At 39.7% G+C, this 27774-nt stretch overlaps 1 long non-coding RNA gene across 1 annotated transcript in view; it reads right to left on the bottom strand.

Moving 5' to 3' along the window:
* Window positions 1-27774, bottom strand: part of LOC127565504 (uncharacterized) — a 105916-nt gene that overhangs the window by 49964 nt on the left and 28178 nt on the right. Inside the window, exon 2 of the long non-coding RNA XR_007954810.1 lies at window positions 19205-19229. This is a non-coding gene — a long non-coding RNA (uncharacterized LOC127565504). The remainder of the gene's footprint in view (window positions 1-19204; window positions 19230-27774) is intronic.

Below are 27774 nucleotides of genomic sequence, written 5' to 3'. Positions count from 1 at the left end.
GGCTGGCTGGCTGGATGGCTGGTTGGAAGTGCAGCAGCACGGTTTTTACGAGTGGCGAGTTTTTTGCATTTATTGAGTAATAAAATCGTAAATTTTCCGTGCCATGTTACAAGTGAATGCGCTGGCTTTTTCCACTTTACCACACTCCGCTTACTTGCCAGCTTCCTCTCTCTCTCTCTCTCGTTTTTTCCTTGTACCTTGTTCAACAAGCCGCAGGCATTGCAATTGTTGGCCATTCAACAAGCGTTCGCAAAAATGCTGCCTGCTTGGTTCTGGCCACAGGTGCCTCATGCTGCTGCTTGGCCTGCTTTTTAGTAAGCGAACTGACTTGCTGACTGGCTGACTGGTTGCCACCTTCTAACGAGGCATGGCCCCACCCCGCCCCCGCCCCGCCACTCCTCGCAGTGTGCGCGATTCCTTTGTGTGCCATTGTCGAAAATTGAATTTCAAATTATTTTCACAGCTCTCACTCGACTTGCCTTCTGTCGGAGCACGCCCCCTGTGCTCCCTTTGGCCTGCCCCCCAGCTGCTCAAAGTCCACTTGACTGACACTGAGCCATTGGGCCACGACTACAGTTGCCACACTTTTGCTAGTCTCTCTCGCTAGTCTCTGACTCTGACTCTGACTTTGACTCCAGCTATGTCTCTCTATAGTCCGCTGTCTGTATAATCGCAGCTTTATTAATTTTTTATCGCCTACTTGTGCGGCTATTTTTTGCATTTTTATTGGAAATTAAAAATGCTAATGTCTCTAGCGTGCTCAGCCGCGTGACGGCTTTCACTTTTCAACAACTTCTGGCCCTGGACTTGGCCTCATTTCTCTGCATTTCTCTCTCTTTCCTTTTCTCTCTTTTGCTCCCTTTTACTTTGCCAGTCCAGCGCATTTAACGCTATTTTAATTTGTACTCAAAAATGTATAAAACTTAGTTACTTCCAACGTCTCCATCTGTGTGCGTTTCTCTGACTCTGACTCTGACTTCGACTCTGACTCTGTCTGGCTTAATAAAGTCGCTGCCTTGGCCGCGCTTTGATCTCTCATCTCTCAGTCCACTGGGATTGCTGCCTTTGCTGCCATTGCTTTTTATGCACTGAGCTGTTAATGATGTGGCAAATTATTATGGCAACTGTCGATTGCCGAATGTCCAGAGTTTGAGGGCGGCAACACTCCTCGACTTTTGTGGGTTGCTTTCTTATCGAAATGCATTCAAGCTGAAGCGGAGCTTGTTTTGGGCAATTTGATTGGCCCGCGTTTATTGTAAAGTTTTCGATACGCTTTGGTTGCCTTATTATTCCTTTGCCGACCCTTGGGGTGCATTTGTTCAACACACATAAATTGCGCTCCACATGTCGCGACCATAACCATTTTGTTTTGTCCAAGCAATTTGCCAAATTACCCAAGCTGTTCTTTTTGCTGTTCGCTTGTTAAAAATGTATTCAATTGAGTTGCCAAGTCGAAACAACAATACGCTACTTTTTGACTTAAAATTAAGTAATATATTAGCTATTAAAATATTCATGTCAAACTGAACATCATTGTCGTTATGCTCTGCGAAATAAAAAGTGGACTTATTTCGTGCATTTTTGATTCGCGTGCCGCTTTGCCTGGTGACGGGCTTATAATTTCTTGACAAAGGTGCACATAATTTGCACAGCTTTTAGACGCTAAGCGCGGCCAGTCAAGTGCCACTTGGACCCAGTTTTCAGCCAGTTCCCTTTTTCCCCAAGTTCAATTCCCATTCTCATTCCCGATCTTAGCCTTGAAAGTGGCGCCTAGCTCGGCGGCTGTCAGAGCTATCCAAGTCAAGGCAAAAGCAGGCGCAAAACAAAAGTCAAATGTCATGTTTATGTCATGTTACCTTCTTTGCTGCCGCTGCTGTTGCTGCTTCTGCTTTTCTTTGTGCGCTTTATTTCACTTTGCCTTTTGTTTGCTTTCTTTTCTATACCCGCTGCCCATAGCGTAGATGGGTATTATAACTTTGTGCCTCAAAGAAATGTATGTAACAAGTAGAAGGAGGCATCTCTGACCCTATAAAGTGTGTATATTTCTGATCAGCCCAGACGATATACATATATCTATGTCTGTCTGTCTGTCTGTCCGTCTATTTGAACACCTAAATCTCAGAGACTATAAGAGATCGAGAAATCATTTTTTTTCGACAACACTTGTTATGTTGACAAGTATCTTTCAAAATTGTGTCCGTCCCAGCAAGTCTATAAAAATCGAATGACACGCGAAATTTTGAAGCTAGAGTGCCGAATTTCGGTATAGACTAAGAATTTTGTTATCATCGGATAAAAACTGTATAAGTTAGTTAGTTAGTTAGGTAAAAAACGCCTACCTAATAGGGTTTTTAGTTGCTTTGGGTATCGGGTATCTTGAAGTCGAGCTCACTCGTCTTTAACTTTCTCACTTTTTTTCTTACTGTTGTGCGTATTGCGTTTCTTTTTATTTGTTTGGAAATATTTCACTTACACTGACATTTCGCCTGCCGCTGATAAAACTTGAGCAACAAGACAAGCCACCTCACTGCTCCCTCCTTCTTACCATTCCCCTACTCCTCCCTAAGACGACCCCTTCTTGGACTTGGCTGACAGATGCCTGTGTGTTGGGTCCCACACGTCGTTTTATGACATTTACTTTTATGACAGGTATTTGTGTGTGCCCCTTTCTTATGCAAGCGTGAAAACCAACTGAAATATTAATTTGCTATTTTATTGCGCATACGCCTCGTGTTGCGCTGCATGATTTATGGCATTTCGGTTGCAAGGCGCACAACCCCAAAAATTTAACAACAGATTGAATTGGATTTAATCAATCTGGGAATGCCGTTTATCATACATACAACTACTAGAAAATTTCAACAATTTTAAATTAAAATTCAACAAAAGGAGGGGAATGAGAAAGGAGAAAAGATTAAACTAAACGGCTCGCTGCTCATTTTGTGCTGGAGATAAGCAGTAGCGCAGCAAAAAGAATTAATTCAGTTAAAAGTTTCACATTAAAAGCAACAACACCAACAGCAACAAAATGTGAAACAACAATGGACACTGGGAAAACAGAAGAAGAAGAAGAAGAAGCAGAAACAAAAAAAGCGAGTAGCAAAGTTGAAAACAAAACTTTTTAAATATGCTCGTCTGCTTGTTGGCTTTGCCTTTAACTCCTTTGGCGCTGCTGGTTTCCTTTTATTTCACATCGTTCGCTTTTTGGTTTTTTTTTTTTTTTTTGCGCACGTTTTTATTTTACTTTTTTGGCAACTGCAGCAAAACAAATTGCAAATTAAGAACTAATTGGCTTACAGAACCTAAAGCAGCCATTAAAAGACGAGGCTAAAGGTAAGGCAACTTAAAAGCCGCTTTCACTTTAAACTTTGCCGCAACTTGAGCGGCCAAAGATCACAGGGAAAAAGCGAAGCAAAAAGAAAATGCTCTCCTCAAAAGAAATCAAAGAGGTGCGAGTTTCGCTGCCTTGAAGATGCAAGGCGTGTGGCAGTCAACATTAAAAGCGCAAATGCATGAAGAGGCAACACAAACAACAGATACTTTACAGCTCGTCCAGCTGCCGTTGCTGATGCCGTGCTGTTGTATATAATTAAAAAGGAAACAACAACAACTGTTGAATGGCAAGGACTGTCAGCAAGACGTTCAAGTCGTTCGTTTTAAATGCTTCTTTAGCCTTAGTCCAATCCGTTGCGACCTCGAGCTGTTGCTTCTCAGCTTGCTGTATTTGTGTGTTTTTGCGTTTCCGTTTCGTTTGGTCCCTTTTCTTTTTTTTCTTTTTTTTTGTTTTTGGAGCATCCTTTTTCAATTATTTAGATAATTATTTGCACATTTACAGGCACACTTGCAGCCAAGGGGTTATATATATACATATATACGTATATTTTGTTGACCTGTTAATTCGTTCTTCGCATCAGTTATCACCTGGCATCACATTACGCATACGCCGCATGCGCTGAGGGGCCACTTGACACTTTTTATGTGGGCCAACGGTGGAGTGGTGACACAGGCTTCATTCCGTACTTTTCATTTACTTAATTTATTCAATTAATTTACACTTAAGCATATCAGTGACTGAGACCCGCTCACTCACTCACTCACTGACTCTTTGACCTGTCAGCACATTATGAACTCAAAATAAATAATAAAAGCCGTTAAAATGGAAGAGAGCAGCCGTCGATGTCAAGCGCTGCTGTCACTGAATTGAGCATTGGCCAATCAATGCAAACAGCATCGTAATCGCATTGACCAGGCCAACAGCAGAAGCTGAAGCAATACTTGGGGAATACTCGACTCGAATTGCTGCTGACAGCAACTTCAATAACATCTCCAACAACAACAGCAGCAGCAATAATAACAACCGCAATCACAACAGCAACAGCATCAACAACAACAAGAACTACAACAATGAAATAAATAAATACAATTAAAGTTCTTATTGACTCTTGTGTTAACTGCTGGCCAGTGACATTTCAAGATGAGCTTGTGGTGACAGCCAATAAACAAAAGATGCACACAAAGAGAAACACATCATCTCAGCCATCCGATTACCTTGTGTCACTATTGTCAATTATACGCCTGAAGTGCACGCACAATTGCTACTGTCAATAAGAAGGTGAATTACAGTCAATTTATCTGCCATTAATATACAATATACAATATCTATTTGAAATTAATTTGCCACTTTCACTTGGCAATCGAGAATCAGCAAATTGAATAATAAAATTGATTATAATAAAGTCTCAAAGACTTTTGGCATTCACAATTATTAAGAAAGTTAAATAAGATAACAGAACAAAGGATTGTAAGACTAAAGAAGATATAACAGATTTATAAGAATATAAAAGATAAATTACAAATAATTTATCAAAATTTATTATACAATATCTTTCACTTGGTTATCGACTAAAATATCAAATTATAATAACAGTATGTTTTAATATAAACATATTTATTAAAAAATTGAACGGCAAAAAATATAAACGTAAATAATGCGGAATTATAAGAAGGTGAATTGCATTCATTTTATATGCAATTATGATGCAATATCTATTTGAATTTTGTTTGCCACTTGGCCTGACAATCCGAGATGGGTACAAAAATATATACAATAATTGTCTGTAAGGAATTCCGTCAATCATAATTATTATGAGGGATCCGACAGACAATAAAGATCGCCAATCAAAAGAATAAAAGCCTAGAAAAGATATTTCAGATTACCAAGAAAGTAAAATTATAAAAAGGTAATCATTTCGGCAATATGGTAAATAAAAAATTATATTAATAGTTTGTAAATATTCCCTTACAATACTAATTATCAATCAGAAAGAAGAAAGATCGCCAAACAAAAGAGCAAGGAGTACTTATCAGCTTAACAATATGAAATAACAATTCGACTGTAAAATATTTCCCTTGGCAGCTAAATTGATTCTGTAGTCTCCAGAGACTCTGCTATTTCTGTTAGTTGCCAAGTTCATTTGAAAAATTCTGATGTAGTCGCTCATGTAGTAAACATTTTAGATGCTAGACTTCTGACCTCTGGGGAGTTCATTGCACCCACGCATATTGAAGCTAAGTAGCTGAGAAATGCATTAAAATTGCAACAGTTCATGGCTAGCATCTAGTATATTCGTTGAATCACTCGTAGCAAACCAAAAATTCGGCTGGGCAAATGCTTGGGAGCCAAAAAAGCAAAGGCTGGCAAAGTAATCACAGCAATGGCTTTTGTGTGTTATTTCATTTGCAGTGCAAAGTTGTTCAGTTTGCAGTTTGGCTGTTGGGCAGTTTTTAAAAATTAACACACAACACAAGACTCACACACACACATACACACACACATGCATGGAGTGTGCATAGAATTGCAGAGCAACAACATGTTGGCAATCACAACGAGCGCTGCCAGCACTTCCGGACAAGCTTTTTTTAGGGGGAAGCCTGCAGTTGCCTCTTCTCTTCTATTTTATTATTATTATTTTCGTTTTTCAGAACTGTTTTTTTTTGGCTAGTGGCTGGGCAAACATTTGAAAACTTTTCACATTTACATCCAGTGGTGCTGTTAGAGCGTTTTATTAAATTATGACACACGCTAGCCAACAGCACACACACACACTCAGCTGAGTGCAACTGTAACTGGCCTGAGGACCATACGACTAGTTGCTCCAAATGGGCTGTGAGAGTGTGCGAGAGTGTTCAGTCCAGTCAAGTTGAGTCATAAGCCGCCTCCAGTTTCTCCCTATTTTTTTGTGGAGCGCATAAATTTCATTGCTCTCAAGTCGCAACTGCAAATGAGCCACACGAGTCACACTCTGGGGGTCATTGCGACATTGCTGATGCTGATGCTGCTGCTCGTTGCTGCGACAGTGACCATTTACACATTTTTAAGCGACGCTCAACTAAAAATTTGCGACCCTTTCGCGGCACGCATAACAATGCCAAAAGCCTGGACTCTGCAGGGCACCAGGACATCAGTCAAGCGGACTTGCTTAATTAATTATGTCGTCTTTCAGTTTAAAGGCGTTTAAGCAGGGATGGTTCTTGAAAAATGCCACTGCCGCATGCCGACAATGAAAAACGCGACCGCAGCGCCAGCAGCAGCAACAGCAACAATGCAGCTGACTGACTAACTGCCGCCGAGTGACCCAAATTATTCACGACGAAGCTGAGGCTGAGGCTGAGACTGAGGACTGCGGGCATCATTGTGAATAAGGGCCAAGGGGTTGACAACAACAACGACGACGACGACGATGATGATGATGGCTTGATGAGTTGCGAGATGGCAACAACAACAACAACGGCAGCGCGCTGCGTTCGCATTGTATGAATAATTTTTTGCTCGTTTTTCTGACAGCCCGCAAAATGAAATGAGGGAAAAGGACAAAGGACGATACTGTTTAAGCGTATGCAAGAAATCTTTGCCAAAGTTAAGTCAAGTCATAAACGAAAGAGAGCAAGAGAGAGAGAGAGCGAGGGACATTGTTCGACCTGTGAAACTTTGTTAACTCTTTGGCAGTGAGTTTATCAATAGCATAGTTAGCTCGCTAAGCATTAATAAAACGCAAATAAAACGTTGGCAAAGCGCCTGCACAATGCGTCGTATACTTGACTTTCACCCTCACTCTTTTGCTGCCTCTGTGTTGTTTGTTGTTTGTTGTATGCAACTTCAAACGGCGCACGCAAAGCATTTTTGATTAGGCGCTCTCGGCGCACGTTTCGTGTTTGACTTTGGGCACAGCGGCTCATGCGACGTATACGCAATGTGAACTTTGCCCTCAACATGGCTTATTTAAGCGCTTGCCATCAATCCTTTGGCTGATGCTCAGCTAGTTAACCTACCTCCCTTCCTCCTCTCCGCCCGCTCGCTCGCTTTTCTACTTTCAGGTCTTTCTTTTACGCGCTTTGACATTTTAAAAGCATTTTTATGTTGTGTGAGTGACTTTTGCGGCTAGCATTTATGGGGAATGCGAATGCGAATGCGAATGTGATTGTGAATGCGAATACGAATGCGAATGGTTTGCCCTCTCAGAGTTCAGCCAGCTGCTTTTTTAGCTGTGCATCAACAATTCACTTCGCTTTTATTTTTTGCCAGCTTTTATACAGTTTTGCCTCTTTTCTAAATGTTTTTTCTTTATGTTGATTTTTGTTTTAATTATTCGCAGTTATTTAAACTATTTAATAGCTATTTATTTGTGTGTTAATTATATATAGGAAAAAAATGTTGCTCAAGTTGATGATGGCGCTCTGCATTAACAGCTAATTTTGTATTTTGTTTTATTTTTCACATAATTATATCGTAAATATTTCATGTGATCAGAATTAATTAAAAGTGGGGGATAATAACACGCATGATATTTTATATTTTGTGTGTGCAATAAATTGGAATTGTGCTTATTTATGCGGTCGGATCATCCCATCAACAGCAGACAAAATGCATAAATGTGTATTTGTAGATGCAACCACAAAATGGTGCGAATATTGCGGTTGTTAAGCAACTGCAGAGACTTGAAATTCGAGTTGATGTGAGTGCAGAAATTACTATTTAAAAATTAGTAATTCGAAAAGTTCCACATACACACACACACAGACACACACATTAAACATATTAAATATCTCGAATATATATCTCGAACTTGCAATCAAATAAAATTGAATTGAAATCCTCAGTTTCCCTTTGCTCGTTTCTCCATGGCAATTTCAAGCAATTAAAAACCCAAAAATTAATTGATACAAGGCATACTTCTTCTATGTACGTTGAGGAAGCAAACCAGAATCCATCATCTGCTTACTATGATTATTTTTTCCACTTTTCAGTTTGAATCTTTTGCTCTCTGCCTTGTGCTTTCTGTTTGTCTGTCTGTGTGTATTCATCAGCATGCAAACGTCTTTCATACCATTATTGGACTTTCCTTTTTGCCACACCCAACAGCAAGGCAACTCAACTAAACTCAAGGCAATCAATGGGTTACACACTGATTCCATTTCATTTTTTGGCTATTTGTATACCTGCTACTCAAAGGGTAGAAGGGTACTATTAGTTTGTGCCTCCAGGAAATGTATGTAACAGACAGAAGGAGGCAGCTCCGACCCTAAAAGGTATATATTCTTGATCAGTATCAACGGCCGAGACGATATAGTCATGTTTGTCTGTCTGTCTGTCAGTCCGAATGAATCACATAAACTCAGAGGCAATAAGAGATAGAGATTTAATTTTTCATCTTTCAACAGCACTTGTTATGATTGTAAGCAGATCAAGTTTGTGTCAAATTTTTGCCACGCCCACTTCCAACCCCGCAAATCGATAAAAATCGAAAAGCATTCGTATTTTTCGCGATTTTTACTACAAACTAGAATAACTCTATGATTCCCAAAAACTTGGTTGCTATCTGCTTAATACGATTCTTAGTTGCTTAGGTCGACAGTCTGGTATATTATGGAATGGTATATTTTTAGTGTAGCTCTATACAAGTATACCAAATGTATCCTAATTTGCACTTTATGGTATATGTTAAATTTTTGATATATTGTATTACTTTTGCGATATATTATATTTTGAGAATAATACCGTTCTCTTTTGCTTTTATTGAAAATGGATATCGTGTATCTCACAGTCGAGCACACCCAACGGCACCTCTCTTACTTGCTTTTTTCTCTCTCCCTTTCTTTCTCGCTCGCTTGCTTGCCACTCGGAGAAGCGTATGCCATTTATTAACCAAACTGCTATCAGTATCTATTTCTCGCCTGCAACGAACGGTGCAAAATACTTTTCGAAACTTTCAACTAAACTAAACTAAAATGACGCCATTGTGGAATGGGTTGAAGTTCGGGGATCAAACTGGAGGTCAGTTGGCGTCTTGTGACTCAACTTTCGCTTGCATGCACTTTACACACTTTCCACTTTCCACTTTGCTAGCGCCAGAGAGCAAGAGAGAGAGCGTGGTCTTCCTTCGCTGAGTTTCAGCGCTTGTTTGACGGTCAAAAGTCAACTCGAAGTCGAGTTCACTTCAAGTTGAATTTTGTTTGCTGGGGCCAAGTGGGGCACAGAACGCTGCTTCTCCTGCTTCTTCAACTGCGGCTGCTGTTGCAACATTCGCTGACTTGGTGCCTGGCTTGGTGATTCATTGCTTTGACGCTTTGACTTATATGCGCTTACTTAGTTGTTGTTGTTCGCTTTGCTTTTCGCTTTTTTCGCTTTTTCGGTGTTGTATTTGTGTTTTGTGTGTCCTAGTTGCGTGTCAGTTTTTTTAGCTTTCATTTTCATTTGAGCACAGTTCCTCACGTTGCTGTTGCTCATTTAACGCACACGTCACACTCAATTCCAGGTTTAAAGTTGCATCCCTTCGGCCACATAAAATTATGACTCAATTTTTTGGTATTTTTATGCTTATGCCATTGTCGAAAGTCAACTACACAAGCACTGCCCGTCGTCACGCACAGCACAAAAATCCGCAAAATATGTTTTAATATAAGTTTTGCCAGCCATCGTAGCTACGAAGAAGCCCCGAAAGTTTTAAGCAACTCTAATAATATTAAGCGTATGGCATAAATATTTAAATTTCATTGTCACTCGCACTACGGCATACCGCATTTTTATGCAAATAACGCTGCAATTTATTTGGTTTTGTCACGAATGGCGCTCCAAAAGATACGGGGAAGAGTATAAAAGACACAACAAAAAATACCAAAAAGAACCGAGAACTTGGAACAAAAGCCATGGGGAGCAGCTAACTCAGACCAGGCGGAAATATTAGCAAACATAATAATATCTATACACTAGGCGAACCAAAGATACTTTGCTCTAGACGAACTCTTTGAGGACATTTAAAGTTATTTTCTGTAGGGTTTAACTTAAGCCAATAAATTCGCAATTCAAACTACAAATGAGTAGAGTTTGGAATGGTGAAGGGATTAAGTCTCATGCCAGTTGAAATCACTTCAAGTAAAACCTTTTAATTTACCCTTTAGCATTGTAATTCTGTTACTAAATCGCACATAGAGAACATACGCTTCGGTGTGCATTTGACTGCACCCTTCATTTGAGGCTTTTGGCAGCTATTTGGTGAAAAACAAAAGGGTCCTGCCAAGCAGTGGGGGGTCGGGCTGTCGGGCTCGTTGAGCGACCACAAAGTTGATGGGGCCAACCAAATGAAAACATCAAATGACTTGTTTGGCTTTGCCATTCCTTTTGCCTTTTGCCTTGGCGCGCCTCCTGTTCATTGGCAATGCTTTTACTTTTGGCCCTCTCACCATCAGCAGGTGAATCGCTGCTGTCGCCGCTGTCTGGTTGATAACTTGGCAACTTGTGTTTGTCTGCGGGTTCTATTCACTTTTTTTCTGTTTTGCTTTTCTTTTTTTGGAGCTGTTCAAATTATGCCGAGTACGACGACCGCCAAATGGCAGGCGAAAGCAAACACACACAATACACACACACACGAAAGAGAAACACGGACACGGAGTTGGACATGAACATGGACACGGACAATTGCGGAACGTGAGCGGCGCGACATGCCAAAATCGAAAGTAGGCAACATCAACATCAATTGTGGGCGGGGCACACAGAGCACGCTGCACACAAACGCCAAATGGTGGCAAAAAGAAATGAACTGAAATAAATTGTACGTTTCCTGAGCAATTTCTATGCCCCACAACTGGCAACGGACTAGCGACTGTGGCAACTGTGTATGGACACAGTTGGTGTTGCTCGTCGTTGTCCTTGTTGTCGTCGATGTTACAGCTGCTGCTGTTGGCAGGGCATTAAATAAAACGTCAGCTACAACAATGCTAAAAGTGCTAGCAATCAAATAAATTCAAACGTGACCAAAAATATCCACATATTATCCACTTTTGTTACTGGTCACACTTCCCTCTCCTCTCCATCCAAGTGGTTAGGCTAGAATCAGAATCACAATCAACACACACCCAAAGAGAGAGAGAGAGAGAGAGCCACAACCACAGACCCCCCCCCCCAAAAAAAGCCGCCGCATTGTGCAATTACGAGTATTTTGAGCAGATTTGCGACGCGTCATAAATTTTGTGGACTCTGCGAATGCGAATAAAGTGGCTGCAGCTCAGACATCATCATCATCATCATAAGCATTCAAACGTCATCATCGTGCACAACATGAATGAAGTCTAGACGCAGTAGGTAGCCATAGAGCATAACAATTCATTGAGAACATAATCGTAATACGAAATACGAAATACGTTTGGCAATATGTTGAGTGCTGTTTGGCAAAATTATGGTTAACTCAGCCAAGAACTATGCAAATTCTCTGTCAAGACCAAAATACTCCAATACTCCACTTGAAATTTCTGCATCTTAGACTCGGCTTCATTAAATCAACAGCAAATGCGATTTATAATTGAGTCTGTGTGAGTTTGTGGGCAAAGTCACTTTAGAGAATGCACTCTTCCATTTACTTGTCTCTACTCGTATCGCATTTTGTTGGCATTGTTCTCGTTCAGCTTTTTTTTTATGTTTTTTGGCAGCCGTTCGTTGATTTCTTTTTGCTACTCTATAACATACTTTATTGGATGAAAGAGTATTTTAGTTTTGTGCCAGAGAAAAAGTGGAATCTTTAATTCTACAAAATAAAAATGTTCTTGATTAGACTCAATAGCCGAGAAGATATAGTCTTGTTCATCTATAAATCACAGAGATTATCAAAACTAGAGTAGTGAAACTTTTAGCGAGTATCTCTAAGTCGATCACATTCTACTTCCGCTTTAGCTGCCGCAAAATTGCATTAAATTAAGCGCATAAAAACGAGACGGCATGACACATTTAATATATGCATAAGCAAATTGCTTTATTAACAGTTCAAACACCAGCGACAGACTTTGCGAGCATGCAGCAGATCAGTAATAAAGAAATAGAGATGAGAGAGAGAAAGGTGGAGATGCAACGCGTGTGTGCAACGCCGCGGCTGCTACGTGACTCATCGCCAAGCTTTTCGCATTTTAATTTGATAAAAATAATATTTATCATGCTAATGGCTTCATTTCACAACAAGCACAAGAGACACACTGACAATGCAAAATTTTAGTGTACAATTTGGAAAAAAAAAACTTGAATCATTACTGACAACTTGTCAACTGCATGTGCCACAATATCAATAGCAACAAATTAGAGAAGTGCACTGAATACATTTTAAATTAGAGTTAAAGTTTAAATTCTTTGCTCTCTCTAGCACCATACAATTTTAATATTAAATTAAAATACAATTCAACCAATTAATCTGCTGCTGAAAATAATAAAAACAATAGCGATAATTAATCTGAATGAAAACATAAATATCATAAAGCGAAAAATTAAGCACGCATGCTCAGCATATTAAAGCTATTTCAAAAATGTTATTGCACTCTAGTTCGAGAGCTAAACTTTATTAATATTTAAAGCAGCGTGACTTATTTAGCTAAAGTAAAAAATAAAATTGATAAAATCAAGATTTTGGTGTTCGTACTAATATTTTTGGACTAATAAGAGTGTCAAGAAAATTAAAATTAAATAACATTTAATACTAGGAAAAAATCTTGAATATTAGAACATTTAATAAAAGACCCAAGTTCTTTTTTTTATAAGAGCAAAAATTAAATAATTTAGACACAACAAAAATTTTTTTAAGCGAATATGCCCAAAAACTATATAGGAATTTCAATGGTTTACAGAATTTTGAAACGTAAATCTAGTATTTAAGTTTAAGAAATTAACAGTTTTCGGAATAAAGCTCTTAGATTTAAGAATTTGTTTTTAAAGTAGTCTTATTTTAAGAAAGCAATTTTTAGGGCAAATGTTTTTGAATTTAGAAATTGGTTTTTCAAAGTATGTTTTATACTAGCATTAACAGTTTAAAGTTGAATTAAAACAAAAATCTTTAAATTGATCTGCTGATTAAAATATAAAAACACTAAATATAATTGGAAAAAAAATGAAGCACGCATATTTGTCAAATTAAAGCTGTTCTGGTAGCGAATTAACATATACAAAACACATATTTTTAACAGTTTATGATTTTATCATATATTTATTTTAACTACGTTTACAACGTAGAGTACAACAGAGACTTTAACTGAGACAAAGGCAACAAGAAATAACTGGCAGGCGGCTGTGGTCGGTGCTTGGCTATTGCTGTCCGCTGTTCATTTCATTGCGCCGTGATAAAAGGATTAAATGCTAAAAGCATGAATTTAAGTCTCTGCAAATGTCATTTTCATTTTCATTCCACTTCCGAGTCTCAACAATATAAGCAGCAACGAGAATGAGAACTGCGACAGCGACAGCAACAGTTGCAACCTGAACTCAGACAGACAGTTGGGCATTCTGAAAACTTGGCTCGGAAAATCCAATACGAAAACTGTATTCATTAGTGGCTAAAATACTGCAAATGAGAGACACAGAGACAGAGACAGAAAGGAGAGTGGAGAGCAGGTGGCAAGGATTGAGGACAGCTAGACAATGGCAGCAGGCAACAGCAACAACAACAACAACACTCGCACCATTTTCACTGAGGCAAATTACATTTTGTGGTGCTGATAAAAATCATTTAATGACAAGACGAGCGCCACACAATTAAGCCATTTAATTTAAATGAGATTAATCATAATTACTAAGCAGCAAACGGCGAGAATCCACAGAGACAGAGAGAGGGAAAAGCTAAAGCGAATGAAGAGAAGCCAGAGATTTTCATGCCTTTATGTTTCGATTCTATGTGACAGTTTACCTTGTGAGGAAAGTCAAACGATTGACAATTCTGTGCTTTGACCCATGTGTGGCAATGGAGCGCAGTTGGCACGCTGACCTCACTTTCAGTGGCAGCGTACTGACTTAATTTACACTCAAGTCACAGCAAATTAACCTAATGCAAGTCCTGGGGCTGCGATTCTGAATTAAAACGATGCAAAGGAAAAACGACGGACAGCAAATGTGAAGTAAACACGAAGAGATGACAGATAAGACAAGTACTCTTTCAAAAGCTAAAGTTCTATTCTTACCAAGTAGGTTATACATAAAAGCAAACATAATTTTTTTTATTGGGTGTTCAAGTATAATAAATTAAATGCTCAGATTATAATGTTTTCTGCAAAAAGGTTTATTATATATTTTGAACTTTACTTTACTTTTTACTTAGTAGTCAAGTAAGTAACTTCAAGTAACTTTAATTTTGAAATATTTTTTTATTTTTATTTATAGCTGAACTAAACAATTAAGAAATTTTCAGTCGAGTATGCTCCACTGTGAGCACGCCTTTTTAATAATAGTAACAGAGTGCGGTATTCTTCTTAAAATGTACCAAATTAATATACCGCAAAAATACTAAAATATACCAAAGACTGTATTTGATATAATGATATAGTATTCATTATATACATAGTATTCAGAATATACCATAGAGTATAAAATATACCAGATTGTCAGCCATAGCTTCTAAGAAATTTCAAATATAAAATTTTAATTTGTGAAAGACTTCAATTTCAGATAATTCTTTTCGATGAGCTTTAATTCCACCACTTTCGACTACCTTAGAGTATGTAGAATTCGTTGCTGGCAATCAGCGATTTCGCTGCTGTTGTTGTTGGCGTGAAGCTGTCGCTTTAGCTGCTGCGATGCAATTTATGAAAAATAATTTAAATATCAAAAGGCTTTCGTTTTAATTACGCGCAACACAAAAACAAAAGCAATAACAAAAGCAAATACAATGGCAAAGGCAATGGCAAAGAGCAACAGCACCGAGAGCCGCACCAAGAGCAACAGGAACAGCAGACGAAGAAGCAGAAGAACCAGAACCAACAACCGAAGCAACAGCAACATCACGAGCAGCAAAAGACACGCGGCAGCAGTCAAAAGCTGTGGCTTCACAACCGGGCTCCGAAGTCAGATTCAGACGGAGATGCAAATGCAAAAGAGAGAGTAGGGAAAGATACCCAGAGAGAGAGAGAGTGAAAGAGTAAAAAGAGCTCGAGTGAGTGCTGGAGCAGCTGGTTGGCTTTTGCAGAGGCGTAGACACTACTTTAATGCCGTAGCAGTCATTTCCATGCCCGCTGCGTTTAAATAATTAATTAAGATTGATGCAGACTCATTTGTCTTGCTGCGCCAAGGACGAGTGCGGCGGCGGCAACAGCAGCGAGCGGGCGGACGGGAGGAGCCAACCCGTCGAGCAGGATATGAGCGCCAGACCAAACCAGACCAAGCCAGGCCAGGACATGCCACGCCTCCTCGCCGCCTCTTCGCCACGCCTCGGCGGGCGCGCACTTTGCATTTTGCTTTTCAATTTATTTTGTTGATGCTGCGCGTGTTGCCTTTTTGTGTATATGTGTGTGTGTGTGTGTATTTTCCTTGGAACTCTCGCGCACTGTTGTCGTGTTTTATATCGAAAGATTTTGCATTAGTTTACATTAAAATTTCACTTTGTTGTTTGACGCTTTAAAATCTCCATGCTGAACGGACTAATGCCACGAAAATTTTCGCCCACGCAGCACTCGACTCGATGTCTGTCCGACTTTTAACCTCAGCATCTAGTTGCACCCTCTCTCCTTCCCCTTTGTTCTCCCGCTCTGCACTCAACGCCAATGAAGCTTGGCGCATTGTTGGCTATAATTCGCGTACATTTTGCAGCACACACACACATACAGACAAAGTTGCATTTGATGTAATTACATTGTAATGCCTCCGACCCCAAACCCCATTCGATTTGGGGTAGGAGGGGGAGGACGCTTTACGCTCAGTAGGCACGCATGAGGGCGCTTCGCTTGCCAATTCGGTGGATTACAATGCAAAATGAGTTTATAAACAATGCGCACAATTTCCAGACAATGCCAATTGCCAAAGAGATAAAAAATAATTGCAATTGACTATCCGCGCAGTAGCACGAAAAAAACGAGAAGAATGCTATGGTCGAGTGTGCTCGACTGTTGGATGCCCGCTATCCATTTTGAATAAAAGCAAAACAGTGTGGTAGAGTGTAAAATATATAAAATTTAGTATATTGATAAAGTAATACATTATAAATATATCACACAGTGCAAAATATACCAGATTATCGACAAAGCATCTAAGATCAATAGTAAGCAAAACAGTGCGGTGTTAACCTCAAAATATACCAAGGTAATACACCACAAAATTACTTAAATATATCACGTACCATATTAGTAACATATATCTATATAGTACTACATTGAAAATATACTACAGAGTGCCAAATATACTAGATTGTCAGCCAAGACAAAATATTTCTTATATACTTCTACAAAATTTATCTGATCGCCACCAAATTTTCAGGAATTTTTAATACTATAGTTATTAATGAATGTACATAACACTCTAGTTTTAAAATGACCGTTGTTATACGACTTCTATCGATTTGCGGGGTCGGAAGTGGGCGTGGCAAAAGTTTTAAACAAAGTTGATCTGCGTGCAAACATCAGAAGTGATGTGGCAAAAAAACTATATATCTATCTCTTATAGCCTCTGAGATCTAAGTGTTGATACGGACGATCAGACAGACAGACGGTCAGATTGACATGGCTATATTGTCTCGGCTATTTACCCTGATCAGGAATATACAGATGCCTTCTTCTACCTGTTACATACATTTCCTGTCAGCACAAAGTTATAATACCCTTCAACCCTATGGATAGCGGGTATAAAAAGCGCTACGATTTTTTTGTGATTTTCATCAGCGCTTCAAGCCGACGCAAAAATACACTAAATTGCTTTATCTCTTTAAGCATATCGATAACTAAAATATGCTGCAAACAGTTCAATATAGTCTACGATATCTGCTTTGTTGCTCTGCTTTATGTGTGCTGTTAATTGGGCGCAATGTGTTTTTGTGTGTTTGTGTATCGCTAACTTCTTGATTTTCCGCATGCATTTATTTATTTAAATAATCCCATTTGTTGTTGACCGGCACATTGCATATCAAAATTTAAATAATAATTAGTGGGGCGCGAAAATCGCTTTAAATGAAACAACGGCGCGCAAATTGGCAAATAGCGTAAAAATAATGGCAAATGAAAACATAAAATTAAAAACAAAAGCGTTTTTCTCTATTTTCATTTGCGACATTGTTGTTGTTGTTCTTGTTGCTGCTGCTGCTGTCGCTGCTTCTGCTTCTGCTGCTGCTGTTGCTAATGAAAACGAAATTAATTAATTTAAAACAACAATTGGCTGGCTTGGCCCTCGCTACGTGAGCGGACGGACAGTAAACGCTTGGGGGCGCCCATGGCGTATGCGCAATTTTCAATAGCTCGCAATTGCTTTACTGTTTACTGTATGTGCGCGTTTATATATGTGTTGTTGCACATACGCAGTGTATGCTCATCATATTCATTCTCATATGTATATGGTGTGTATTGGTAACTCCCACGCTTTGGCTTTGGCTTTGACTGTCATGTCATGCATATGTAATTATTCCATGGCTAGCAAAAGCGATTCGCAAAGCAAATGTCGGCCAAATGTTTGCGACGTGTAAACAAGCTTTGAGTGCTCAGATTCACCTGCTTGCCGACACCGGCGACAGCGACTTCTCTCATATTAAAAACTCAACCCAAACCCCGAAAGCCTAAAGCCCCAACTCAACCCCCTAAAAAACCGTTTGGAAAGTTGGGCAAACAGCGGTGCGATGGCAAAAATTGTTGCATATTTTCATTTTTGCTACGCTCTTTTTTTTATTTTGTGTATTTGAAGGGGAGCGAGGAGGGAGGACGAAGGGTCGTTGGCAAAACGCACAACGTCGCAGAGCGACACACAAACTACAAAAGCACTGGCAACACTGGCTGGCAGCAGCTAAAAGACCAAAAAGGCCACGTACTTAGCCTGATTTACACGTTGCCATGGAAAGTCAGCACCCAACCTCGAGAGTCTCACAAATTTGCATCACAAATGTGTCTTTTTCAGGTTGCTTGACTTTGCATAACCCCTTTCAGCATGCAAACCCTCTCAAAGTAATAGGTCGACTCAGAGCCAAGAGCTGCGAGTCTCTGACTCAGTCTCTGTCTCTCTCGGTTAGAGTCTGACTCTCAACACAGACTGGGGATGGGATAGCTTTATTTCATATTTTCTCTGGCAACATTTGCGTACGATTTGCATTACAAAGCAAACGATGCGAGTTGTGCTTTTTATTGGCATACAAAATCTAATACGACGCCCACTACTTTTACATTTTATACTCCGCCTTAGAATGCTGTTAAGCTGCCTAATTAACAACCTAAAAAAAGTAAGTTTACCTTTTTTCTGTGTATCTCTCTTCAACATTAAAGTGCTGCAGCTATTATCAGAAAATTTCAATTAATTCTCTGAGCTCAGAGTAATATTAATTGTCAGTGTGTTTGCAAATAAGAGTATTGGAAATATTTATGAAAAATCTTTTGATGTCAAATTTCTGGTAGACTTGCAATTTAGAGCACTGTTTGCTTTTGTTTGTAAAATGCTGTTTGCTGTTTGTAAAATCATTTGCTGCAACTGCAGGCAGCCATCAGGCAAATAGCATGAAACAAGAGGCAAACATACAAGCACTTTGATATAGTAAAAGGCAACAAATAATACACTCACTCACTCACTATCTATGCAAATATGCATAAACAAAAAGCCTAGTCTTCATTTGTGTGTGTGATTTATTGAAAGGCATATCCGAAAATACTTTTGGCAAATTGCAGAGTAAAGCCAACGGACACATATAGAAAATTCTTAGAAAATAAACTCATATTAGATATTTACCTGCGAGTTGTTTTGACGAGTAAATCTGCAAGTAGAAAAACAAAGATTTAAAAGCGTGATTATTTAATTCAGTTAAACACAGTAAATTAGCAAAATGAGCTATTTAATGATCAAACGGAAAAAATGTTAATTAACTAACCCGTTGCGCACAAAAGTAGGCAACGGAAATTAACAAACTTCATATTGATGAATTGATGTCAATGCCTGCTAACACAACAGCTACTGTATGTGTGTGTGTGTGTGTTGACTACGTGTGCACTTGAGCTTAATTGTTAGTCAAATTATGCAAAGTATTTTGCCTGCTCATGTTGCCACGTTTGTGCAACGTCAAGTGTCGCCTGTCCGTCTACGCCTCCTACTCCGCCTCCCTGCGTTTGATTGTGCACACATTATTGGCACTGCAGTGCATTTGTATTAGTGTGCACACTGACACACACACATGCAACTGACGCTTCATTTGTTTAGACGGCGTCCAATGGTCCATGAAAATATTCCAAAATGGCGTCCGGCAAACTCGCTAAAAGTTTAACCCAAAAATCACTGTAGAGTGGGTTAAACTCGGCATAGTAAATAGTCAGCCACCCACACACTCACACACACACACTCGTGCAGTACACATGTTAGTGGATCAATACATGAGCTTATCGTGTGCATTACACAAATACTTTTGTATTTTGTGAGTACATGGGATATTTACGGCATTTAAATGTCGTCTAGCGAATATCCCATATGCGAGTCATTTTCTTTTTACTCCCCCCTTTTGGTTGTGTGTGTATGTGTGTGTGTTTGTTTGACATTTAATTCCAATTGCTTTTACCTACAAATTGACATTTTGTGCTACACACAAAATGCCAGCTAATACACATGAATGAATTCCGCGAAACGTTTTCTGCCACATTTCACCAAAGTTTTACACGAAACGAAATCAAAACTAAATCCTTAAAGCACCAATTGAGGCGAATTTGTTGTTTGGAATGCCAGCGATTGGCATCGAGTCATTTGGCATATCTGATTGTGTGTTTCTCTCTCTCTACCTCTCACTTTGTGATTCTCATTCTCTCTTGTTTGGATATGAAACACCAAATAAAACTTGTACATATGATGTGGTTGATTTTTATTTTTTTGCTGTTGCTGTTGTTGCTTCAGAGTAGAGTTTACAATTTATGTATTGCCGTTTTTAATAGCTATAAAGCATTTTCATGTTGCTGAAAGCATGTCGAACTCACACTACAATAACTGCTACTATGTACTTTTCTTCTCTTTCTTCCTCTGTTTTTTCTTCTATCATGTGTGTGTGTGTGTTTGTGCGTTTGTCTGTCCTGTTTATGTTCCATAGTCAGTTTTATGCATTTTGAACATGCAAACTTATGGAAAAAGCCTTGTTGATGGAATTGTAGCTGGGATTGGGTTCGGGATTCGAACAACGAATTTGAATTGAAATAGGAGTTGGGTTTGGGGCTTAGGGGCTAGGGTTTGGCATAGTAATTAAATGTGTCTCTGGGGCGTCATTTGGTTACAGTTTTGGTCCTTGTCCGACGACTTGCAGCTATTCATTAGCGTTACCGTTAATGTTATTAGCATAATTCAGGGTGCCATAAACACATGAATTAAGTAACGTATTGATTGACTATACCGACTGCGACAGAGGCTCAATTTAACACGCTCGACAAATGCACAAACATGTCATTTGTATCTCTATCTGTGTGTGTATCTGTGTCTGTATCTGGGCAAATGGCTAACAATAAGTATAAATGTTTACAAGCAATAAAACTAGCAAAACAAATGGCATACACACATAATCCAGAACACACACACACACACACACATACACAGAGAGCGTCATAATGATATATAGACCGCAAATGCTGCACACATTTACAAGCTGCACACACGCAGACAACGCAGACAACACAGACAAAAGCTTTAATTGTTATTTTAATGATAAAAATGGAGACAAATTACATTTCGGTAGCATGCCCCCAAGAGTCTCTGCCACAGTCATAAAAACTAATAACAAACAATAGCAACAGTTCATTGTTATTGTCGGTTCTTCTGGCAGGCCTAAATTGTGGGTACAACCAACGCACCAACACACACACACACACACACAGACAAACACTCTCAAAGTCGCATGTGGGAGACGAACCTACAAATCGACTCATTCGGCAAATTTATTGGTTTGCATTAGCGGCAACGGATATCAATAAAACCCGTGTGCTACGATTAATGTGTGCAACGATCCGCACAAATTGAGCACACGCTCCAAATTTGGATGTGTGTGTGTGCTTGGCATCTTAAAGATTCAAACGTATCTATGGCGTTTGTAGAGCTTTAAAAGCGACACATCACATCGCACACACATAACGTATACGCAGTGTATACATATTCATGTTAGCTGCTTAACGCTACTTCCGTTGCTCCTACTTCAGGGCGCCATTGCATGTCAAAGTGCAATTTAACAAAATCAAAATACTTAGAATAATTTAAGTTTTAATTGGCGCTGAGCTGAAAAGTTGACGCTTTGGCGTTGGCAAATATTTCCATAGCCAGTTGCCAGTTGCAAGTTGCAAGTTGCCAACAACACAAGTTGCCACGCCACGCCCACAATGTAAAATGTGCCAACAAACTGCAGTTAATGTGCGGCCCATAAATAATGTATGCCAAATAATAAATTAAATCAAAGAACAAGTATGCACAGTTGTCGAGGAATTTAACATGGATTAAAATTCACATTGAATATTGACAGAAATTTCTCTTTCTCCTTTTGCTCTCTTTGACTTCCTCGTCGATTTACGTATAAAGCTAAAATACCTTTGCCCTCTTGGCTTTAACGAAAATCCCTTTAAATATCGTTTGCGCTAAATTCGTTGACGCAACTGGGCCACATTCCAAGTTCCTGACACTTACGAATTCATTTCACTGGCGCACTTTATCACCAGCAAGCGAGATAGGAGAGAGTAAAGAAAGAAGAGAGAGGGGAAAGGGGAAAGGCGAGAGAAACATCTAAAAATTGAATAAAAATGCACTCAACGTGCAATGTGCAGGACAAAATGTTGTTGCCATAGTTACGTGTATTTCAAGTGCATATTTTGTTTGATAAATTGTTTGCCACGTTCCAAGTCGAAACAAAAAGCGAGGCGAAGCTCGGTTGCCGGCTGCCGGCTGCTGCTGCTGCTGTTCCCCAGCTTTCGTTCCATTCCCCAATCCCTCAGTAGCAATCCCTAGCCCGAAAAAGCAAAGCAAGAGAGCTCGCTCTAACCCTTGCCGCTATTCCCGCTGTCATTCCCAAAATGGGCGCCCGGGGAGTCACAAATATGGCAGCGGCTTTTGCTAGACGCCAGCAGACAAAATTTATAAACGCGTGAGAGGCTCCAACTATGTGTATGTATGTGTATACTTATATGTGTGTAGGTAAAGTAAGTAAAAGTCTGCCCCGAGGCGGTAAACAACCTGACGACGAAATATGAAAGTGTTAAATGGGCAGGAGAGTGGAGAGGAAGCAGCAAACGCTGACTCTAGAGCTCTTAGTCCTTAGCCTTGTGACTGTGACTGTGTATACACGCCTGTCCTGGTATCTATGGCGTCTTTTGATATTCTGCTGACAGAATTGGGTCATTGCCTGCAAGCGATTAACATGCAAGCTCGAGTCCAGGAAATGGGCCTAGGGTCGAGCGTTGAGCGTAGAGAGAGAATTTTAATCTTGATGAACTTTTAACTGAATTATGCGACCGAAAACAGCAGCAGCAACCAAACACATGCATATGCAACATATTTACATACACAAATACATCACACACATATGCTTAGACCTAAATTAGTTGATAGCACACGGCCTCCAATTACAACTACAACTAAAACTACATATGTGCTATATGTGGGCCAACCAAATATTGTGAGTCGCCGCTTCGCGTCAGCTGTAAAAATATTGTGGCGAAAAATTCCACTGCCAATTTGTGCTAGCTTTTTTGGATTTTTGTGTACGTGTGTGTGTGTGTGTGTGTGTGTTGAACGGCAACGCGACAACGGCAACGACAACTGAACGGCAACAGCTGCATATCAAAATATTTGCGAGGCGTGTGACAGTCGCCCACTTGGAGATTGGGCCAAATTGCGAGTGCTGATGATGTTTTTACCGCAGCATGAATATCATGCGACAAACTTTTTAGACGACGACGCCCATCTGTTGGCCACCACTCCTGACTCACTCCACTTTCGACTCTCTCCCACTCCAATCTGTGTCTGTTGCCAGCCGCAACGAATTAGGTCAGAAGTTGCCATCGACAGCAGCGAATGCTTGTGTGTGTGTGTATGTGTGTATGGGGCACAACTCTCTGTTACTTGCGTTTCTGTTGGGCTTCAGTTGGGGTTTTTAATGAGGCGCATGTCATAATCAACGCGTGCATTGCCGACACCCGCCCGCCCATCTCATCCAGCGGTTGCCTGCCATTGACGGCAATGTCGTCGTTTCCTAGTTGCTAGCTGGTAGTTGGTAGTTGGGTTGAGTCGGCTCGCATTTCCGTGTTTGCCATAAATTCACATGCCAGACGGGGAACATGCCTTGTGCCACTTGAAGGCAACTGGAGCCGCAACCGTTTCACATGAACCGTGTCAGTGTATGACAACACCAGAACTCGATACCAAGGCTTGAGCTGAGGTAAGCGGACACAAACCGAGTCACCTACGCTTCATATTAATAATGTGGCAAATGGGCACAAAACTGCAACAAACAAGTCGGCAATCTCGGTTAGCAGCATAACAGAAACTTGCATAAAATAGCTGGCTGCAAGAAAAGGGAAGTAAGAAAACTACTGACAAGATTGATCGACTGTGAAATACTCGCTATCTACTGAATTTTTGTGAAAATATACCTAGGTAATAACGCGAAAAATACTAAAATATACCAAAAGCTATATTTGCTATATCAATATTGTTCCACATTCAAAAAATACCACAGAATAAAAAATATACCAGAATGACAACCAATGCTATATATTATCTATGGGACGGAAGGTATATTTGGTATATCAATATACTTCCACATTTAAAATATACCACAGATTACAAAACATTCCAGAATTACAGCCAATGTAATATTTATGGTATCATAGTGTGGCATTCTTGTTAAAAATATACCGAATAAATACTTCAATATATTGAAAGTAATATTTGGTATATTAATATACTTGCATATTTAAAATATACCATAGAATACAAAATATGCTAGAATGACAACTATTGCAATAAACATATTTACGGTGCCGGAGGTGACCATAAAAACCAAAAAGTGCGGTTAAAATACCGAAAAATACTACAATGTACCGAAAAATTCTTCAATAAAACAGAAAATCATATGTAGAAAACCGCATATACCAGAGAGGGCAAAATAAAATATATGTACTAGAATGGCATCAGAGGTTCTCATAACAACAAAATAGTGCGGTATATTTGTAAAAATATACCAAAATAATATAACGAGAAATTAAAAATTATACCGAAATTTATACTTCGTATATCAGTATACTTCCACATTCAAAATATAACATAGAATACAAAATATACCAGATTTTTGGATATGCCTTTCTCTGCCTGTCACATACATTTCCTGTTAGCAAAGTCATAATACCTTTCTACGTTTTACATAGCAAGTATCACAAACAAGACAACATCCCAAAAGAAAAAGGCAAAAGCCAAAGCAAAAGCTAAGACTTGCAGCTGACTTCATTTGTTACGATTGCTTTGACAATGTTGCTGCGTCATTTGATGCCCATTTGCAACGCTGCCTGCCACAGCTAAAGCTACCATATCTCTTTCACACACAGCTCTTATCTATATATAGGAAGGAAGCGTAGTTAGTAAGGTACAACTGGGTCACATTGATTACGATAATTCGATAAAGTAATTTAAATTTTCCAAGTTTTTCAAACCTATTGCTTTCATTTATAACTCAATTATCCAAAGGTTATTATTTCTCGTTATTGTTGTTGTTATTGTTGTTGTTAGCTGCTGCTTTTATGACCCACTTTGTTGATAGTTTTGTGGCGTCGATGGCTACGCCCACAAATCGATAGCAATCAATTGTGTTAATCACATGCAATTACCTTTCAGCGCAACGCAACGAAATAAAGAAATTGTTTGGTCCCTCTGCCTCTGCCTATGTCAGTGCTCTGTAATTTGTTCAAATTGAATATTACGCATACGCACCGTTAACTTTGCCAACGACACTTAATGCCTCAGCGTGTGTGTAAGCGTTTGCATTTGCTTTGTCGCCATTCCCAAAGACCCAAAGCCAAATAACAGCCGTCGATAAGCAGCGCTTAATCAGATGCTCGCCCATGAACCAAGCATTCTAACACACACACACTGACACACACACATGCCCAAACACTTTCAATGGGTTAGCTTTGCGATTGTTGTGCTCGCCAATGGCATTCGAAGACTCAGTGGCGCCTCCACATACCTGAGGCGTATTATCCACTCTATTAACACGATTAGTTACACAAATACAAAGGCGCAAAGCAGCACACGAAACGCACACACTCATACACAATGAGATACACACGCACACACGGCCGGAACTAGGAAATGGCAAAAGGAAACAAAACATTAGCCTGACGCGCCGCCTGACAGCCAGCCTTGGCTTGCCTTGCCTTGGGTTGCGTTGCCTTTCAGTCTGCCTGGCTTGAGGGCAAACTTACTTAGCAAATAAACATTGATTAATTTGTTGACAATACACACAAGGAACACACACACTTACACACTCACACAGACAAAGGCAATGAATGCGTTTATCAGTTGAAATGGCTGCTGCCTCTTTGACTATTGAATAATGGCAACGCGTTTGCTCGTCGCATAACAACTAAAGCCACAGACGAAGACTGAGACGCAGCTGGACTTTCGATTGTGACTCTGTAACTGGTTGGGAAGTGGGAAAGTGGGATGAAGAGAAGTGGCGACAGTGGACAGTGGACATCTGCTTGCTGCCCGCTGGGTCGCTCAATAAACTTCAATAAATGTTAAAAGGTTATGCACGCATCGTTCTACAGCTTTTGACTTAATGGATTTCGCATTGACGCCCATAAATCTTCGGCCAGCAAGTTCTCCCCTTTTGTGTGTGTGTGTTGTGCCGGACGTTGACAGGTGTTGTCGTTCCGCTCCCCCTTTTATCCATCGTCTGCCTGTGCTTATGCTGATCAACAGTTTGCACATTGACAATTATAGTTGATTGCCATGTGCGAAATAAAATTCCACTCAAATGCTCGACTGGGCTGATTTGTCTGCGCTGTTGTGGACGCCACATACGGAAATATCCGCAGCGCTTGTTTGTTGGCCACAATTTGAGGGGAGAACTGTGCGTATGCGTAATTTGCAAACACTTTTCGGCTTCAAAGAGTTTTGGCAAACGCAATTGAATTAATAGATTTCAGTGTCGAAGCAGTCAAATAGTGAATCTATGCAAGACCGCCAAGGCAATACCTCAAGTTCATTTACTAATAGCATTCAATGCACTTAATATTTCAAACTAAAGAGCCGTGTGGCCAGCAGCGCATTTGCAATGCCTTTTGTTCAATTGCGGACACCGCAAAAGGGCCTCATTCAAAAGCAATTTAAATGCTCATTACGGCTTTAAACAGCAAACGGAAATTAATTGAATTGCCGTTTTTTAACCGCACACACAACACACATGGAGACTCACACTCTCGTAGTGGGGGAAGATATTCAAGCAGTGGTATTCAGCTAAGCCGCAGCCACAACCGATACGACACTTGAACAAATACACAATCAGTCCATAATGTGCAGGGTGTATTTGATTAAGGAGTGAGGCACAGTGTCGAAGAGGTGTGAAGGGGAGTGGCTTTGAAACAAAAGCCCGCAAAAGAAAAGAGCTTAGTTTAAGTTACAACAAGAACAAAAAGCGAGCACATTCACATACACACAGGAAATACAATCGATTTGCTTTGCTTATTTCATTAAACAAAACTTTTGTGTGCAATGCAAATGAAAGACAACAAATAACAACAACAGCAACAACAACAAAGAGACAAAAAGAGCAACGTAGTGTGAGGAAAAGCGCAGCAGCAACAGCATGAATATTTACTCGATACTCAAAGCACACTCGTTGAACTACTACTCACGAATTGATCCGCTTAGTGTTGATTGCTTGCATTTCATTTAAAAGAACAAAAGCAATAAAACAAAAAAACAATAAAATAAAAAACAAGAACTGCAAAAGTGTCGCTGTGTTATTTGTTATTTGTGTTGTAGTTATTTCTCGTGGTGGCAGCGTTTGTCTGTGTTATTTTTGTATTTGATGTGTGCGCAGCAATGAATGCAATTTTTAGAAACTAAGCTTTAAGTGTTTCTGGATTATAAAGCAAAAGCTTTTCTACTATTTGAATGCTGAAATAACTTCAAATATTGCAGCAACTGCTGTGCTCCAGGAAATTGTTTTCACTCTCTTAGCACAAAAAACTTTCGCATTGAAAGGGATTAGAATGCAATTAAGATTGCAGGCGCTGTTAAGCTACGTGAATGCGCTGAGCTTTCCCGAAAGCTTTCTATTAATATTGAGG

Source organism: Drosophila albomicans, chromosome 3 (genome assembly GCF_009650485.2).
Source record: "Drosophila albomicans strain 15112-1751.03 chromosome 3, ASM965048v2, whole genome shotgun sequence".
In the NCBI taxonomy this organism is placed as follows: Eukaryota; Metazoa; Arthropoda; class Insecta; order Diptera; family Drosophilidae; genus Drosophila; species Drosophila albomicans.
The sequence above is the reverse complement of the archived record's forward strand: the minus strand, read 5'-3'. Positions and strand labels throughout refer to the sequence as shown.